At 36.5% G+C, this 5,405-nt stretch overlaps 1 pseudogene; it reads left to right on the top strand.

Annotated features, from left to right (window-relative positions):
- Window positions 1-501: 501 nt before the first annotated feature.
- On the top strand, window positions 502-620 carry LOC119004127 (uncharacterized; annotated as a pseudogene).
- The last annotated feature ends 4,785 nt before the right edge of the window (window positions 621-5,405 follow it).

Here is a 5,405-nt window from a genome sequence, read left to right as displayed (position 1 = left end):
TAATGCAAAAAATATATTCTGCTTCTGATAATTTCAATATCTGCAGTGCTTGTTTTTCTGATTCTTTAGTTAATTGTTTTTGTTCACTCTCCACAGGTGACAAATAAGTAAAAATAATCCCATGGGGTTAGTATTTCCCACTCCCCTGGCTTTTGGGAGTTCCTTGACTGTGACTCAGCTTTCCCCCCATTTGGGTCTTTGCATTGATACTCCTCAGTGTTATTCTTCTTTCACTTTTACATTTAAATACCCTGTATGTATCCTTCAGAGCTCAATGGAATATTACTTCTAATCCTAAACAAAGACTGAGTTGCTATTACGTAACTTCATTATTCTCCTTCTTCCTTATAGCAGTTATTACAGATATTATAAGAAACTGAGTACTTAAATAATTAATAACTATATAACTTTTTAAGATATAAGCTCTGGAAAGGTAGAGTGTGTTTGCTTTTTAATACTATATTTCTACTGCCTACTACAATATTTTAGATGAATAAATTAGTAATCACTTAGGCAGCACATACGCTAAAATTGGGACAACATAGAGAGGATCACCATGGCCCCTCTGCAAGGATGACAAGCAAATTCCTGGTGTTCCATTGAAAAAATCAAACTATTTTAAAGTGAATGAACTAAGTCATTCTACAGGAAACACTGAGTTAAAACTTAAACCACTTTTGTCATGAAGTTCTGTGCAACTTAGTGTTATCAAATATTACTAGTAAGATTAAAGATAGATAAGATTTTCAGGTAAACTTTATAAAAATTTACTGGAACTTTAAAAATTTACTAATGTTGGAAATATTTTGCATTCTAAACAGAATACCTATGGTCTGAGCCTGGCCCAAGGAACACTAATTGTCCCATTTATGGGGAACCAATGCCATATGTCACATACAGTGACAGGGATCGTGTCATGAGTAAAACAAGGCAGTAACAGAACAAAGAAGGAATGGAGCTACAGAAAGAACTTGGAATTTGGAAGTATGCAGTTGCACAACACGGTAGAACATGTCCCAGTGGTCATCCTTGTTGGTGTGACAATAGAGGAAACACAATTTCATATCCTATTTAACCCTCCAAATTATTTAAGTATGGTTACTATTATTTAAAAAGAAATGCCATTTTATTTTTCCCCAGAAAATATTACAATATACCTAAACTATCTTTATATATGTGGGTATGTACAGGTATTTATATATACATTATATGTATATATACATATATATATATACACACATACATACATATATGTAAATCTTTCTTGGTGTAATGGTAAACCATTTTATTCTGATTCAGCAGAGCTGAAGTACAGCCCTCTAATATTAATACTTAAAACACTTCTACATGATATAGATTATGATGGAAAGAAATCATACATTTTAATATCACACTTTTCTTCTTTGGGTCAGAGAATCTCACTTTTCACAGCATGTTTTCTTGTTTTTAGTTAAGTTCAAAACATATTTTGTGAGGTCTTTTTCTGAACCAGGCAGGGTGCTACTTGCTGTAGAACATATAAATAGATTACGGTCTTTGCCTTAACTGAAACAAATTGTTTCAACAATAGATGTATGCAGAAAGCCCCAGATCACAAGGTAAGTTAGTTTCCTGCAAAGGCAGGTGGTCATAGAAATTTCATAGCCAACCCAGGCAAAAATATTATTTTGCATGGCTCTGAATGCATTGATTCAGGTTCAAGTTTTGAATGGCATTCCTACCCTAAGGATACAAGTACAATTGCATTGCTACGTTTTTCACTTATGACTTCTTTGTATCACAAATTGACTAAAGAAAAAGAAATCCATACCTGACTCTGGGTAGTTTGGAAGATGCATTTTTGAAACAGGAACACTGCCTGGATTAGTGTTGTGTAATATTATTATAGACCAGTCACCGTGGAGCTGTGTTCTCGGAATTATTTTGTTAACGTATCTTTCATTCTGTTTAAGACTCTAAAGTCATGACCTGCCTCCAGGACTTGTTTCTTTCAGCACCACTCAAATAATTGTTGATCAGCTTCCCAGGGTGCAAAGAAGCTTATGATCCTTCATAATGCCAAAGGATGTCAACCTATCCCTATGTGCTGGATGACCTTTCCCATCTGTTTCCTCAGCAACCTCCTTATGAGCTGCTTCATGTAAAACTAGCATTGTAATAACCAGCATTATATGGTCTTCTTTTGTATTTGGGTGGGTCAGAGCTACCACTACCCCTTGCACAAATTTGGCCACCCATTATAGGCTCAGCAGAGTTTGAGAGAATACAAAATGAAGAGGGGCTGTAATAGAGTAAGAGACATGTTGGAAAAAAGACTTTTATCCTGACAGAATTATCCAATGTTCCTTGACTGAATGAGAAAAAACATACACCACCCAGAACATGTGAAAAATGCACTATAATAAAAATAAAAAATTACATTTAAAGTATAAAGTTAAAAGAACAAAAAGAATGATAACAGATCAGCATGGCATGGAGGGAAGGGCGCATGGGGCAGGTATGTGTATTGTACTGGGATCCAGATATGAGAAAAGTGACCACTTACCATGTGCTAAGTCACTTTCTGGATGTTTTGTTCTTTTCTTTCTCACCAAATTCTGCATTGGAGACGCTTATTTCCAAAGGAGCAACCCTAATAATTAGAGAGATTACACAGCATGCTCAAGGTTGTATTTTTAGCAGGTAAAAAAGACAATCAAGATTCAAACCTAAGTCTGTCCGGTCCCCAAGGGCATGCTCTCTCACAGCCTACAATACTTCCCAGTTACCAGGTAATAATAACTATGAAATAAAATGATCATTTAGTGTGGGCTTCATACAGTGTGAGTGCTTGACTAATGCTAAGGGTCATTTGTTGTTTTTATATTGAGTTACCACACGGTTATAACTTTCTGGGGAAAGAGAAACAGCCAACAGAGTCAGCGGGATCACCAGCAGCAGTTGGTTTGTCTATCCAACAGTGTTTAGAGTACCTAGCACAGTGCTTTTCAAAATATACAGGGCATAAGAATCATTTGGGGATTTTCTTAAAATGCAGACCCTGCTTTGGTAGGTCTAGGGAGGCCCCAAGATACTGCATTTCTAGTAGAGCTCACAGATGATGCTGATGTTCCTGGACCAAGGACCATACTTTGATTGACAGAAGCTTCAACACCTACCTAAGGGGCCCTGGTGCATTTATTTCACATGCGATTACTGTGCCATCGTTACTGCATTAGAATACTTGAATGTGAGGTTTGGGGATCTGAATTCCCCACCAATCCCCAGGTTCTTTTTTGCATTCTGAAATTTAAGAACCTTATGTGGTCTAAATGTAATCATTTCTGTCACACTGTGCCATTGTGAGGCACTGGAAATTTTAACTTTTGTTCTCATGTTCTGGTAAGATTTATATTTTAACTTGTTGGAAGATGTTTCCAGGCTTATCCTGTGATTCTTCTATCATGTGATTTTGAGAATCAAAGATGTATATGTCAGAGGCAAGTTTGGAGTACCACAGCATCTCCTGATTTATAGTGCTTTTCTTCAATGTGAAGAGCAATGGTCCTGAATTTTTCCCTGTTCCTTTGTATTTTATCCTCTTTCATTAGGGAGATAATTAATTGCATAAAGTGATGAATTTAAATGAACAGAGTTATTCCAGGCCTCTCCCCTGATGTGAGCATTTACCCAAGATTTTATGGAGGGTGTGTGTGTATTACATCTTGAAACTAGGCCAATGAAGCAGCCACTCATGTTTAGTGAGTAATGATCACCGAAAGTCCCTGTGGAATCCCATAAAGGAAATAAAAAACCAGGATATCGAAGGAGTGAGAGAGAGATGTACACCCAGGAGCCCACAAAGAAGAGTCACAGAAAATACAGAATATAGAACAATGCTTGTGGTTAGTTTTATGTATCAAGACAGAGTTCTCAGAGGAGCTTGGATGTGTCCTGTGCTGGACAGCAGAGAAAGACAGATAAAAAGATACACTCCTTTTCCTCATGGTGATCACAATGTAGCAGAAGAGGATGGCCTAAAGGACACAGGGACCAAGGCAAAGGGGTAGGTTCGAGGGTGGGAGGTGGGGATGGGTGGGATGGGGGGGCCATGGTGGGATAAAAACAGAGACAACTGTACTTGAACAACAATTTTAAAAAAGAGTAATAAAGTATGCATTCCTGGTGAAAAGAAAGTAAAGTTGCTTTTCCAGCTCATTTTTAAAAATTCAATAAGAAAACCCATCTCCACAAAAAAAAATTATAACACTATACACAATTGGAAACAATCCAAATATCCATCAATAGGTGAGTGAATAAGAAATTGTGGTATGTTCACACAGTGGGTGATTCCACAGCAATAGAAAGAATGAACCAATGATATATAGAAAACATGAGCAAATCTCAAAAGTATTATGTTAAAGAAAAAAAGCCCGATATAAAATGGTGCACACTGTGATTCAATCTATATAAAATTCAAGAGAAGGTAAAAGCACTCTACAGTGTCAGAAATTAGGACTGTGATCAGTTATGTTGGTGGAGACCGGCTAACAGGAGCATATGGGAGTGATCTGGGTGATGGAAACGCTTTCCAACTTGAACAGGCTGGTAGTTAACTGAGTACATACATTTCTAAAATTCACTTAGGATTCGTACATTTCACTACCTGTAAATTTTATAAAAAGTGAATAAAGAGCATGGCTGAGTCCTATGAGGGTAGGAATTGATGAGTTTGCTTTTATGTTTAAATTTATTGGCAGGTTTTCTAGAACCTATTTTTTTAATAATAGGAAACACAGCAAACCACAGGTTAAGGACCCATTCACCCCCTTATTAGTATTTACAATTTTCACCTCTTGTTCTTTCATTGTCATATCTTACTCATGGAGTTGTTTTAATAAGTACATGACATAATGTCTATAAAGCCCCTATATTATATGTTTCATAGTTATTATTTAATAATATCATTGAGATTGATAGTAATAAGGACTTCAACACCATGAATACCTGCATTAGAAATGATTATACTATATTGTTATAATGTAAAATACATCTTTGTAGCCCTGGCTGGTGTAGCTCAGCGGATTGAGTGCGGGCCTGCAAACCACACGATCGCGGTTCGATTCCCAGTTAGGGCACATGCCTGGGTTGCGGGCCAGTTCCCAGCAGGGGACTCACGAGAGGCAACCATACATTGATGTTTCTCTCCTTCTCTCCTTCCTTTCCTCTCTAAAGATAAATAAATAAAAATCTTTAAAAAAATAAAATAAAATACATCGTTGTATATGTTATACAAATATACATAAATATCTACATATGTACATATATGTATATAGTTGACCATTGAACAACATGTGCTTAAACTGTACAGGTCTACTTATTTGTGGATTTTTTCAGTAAATATGTACAGTAGTATATGTGTATTG

Source organism: Sturnira hondurensis, unplaced genomic scaffold, assembly GCF_014824575.4.
Source record: "Sturnira hondurensis isolate 20B ecotype Veracruz unplaced genomic scaffold, ASM1482457v3 Scaffold0019006, whole genome shotgun sequence".
NCBI lineage: Eukaryota > Metazoa > Chordata > Mammalia > Chiroptera > Phyllostomidae > Sturnira > Sturnira hondurensis.
Note: the sequence above shows the minus strand (reverse complement) of the source record. Positions and strands in the feature narration are given on the sequence as shown.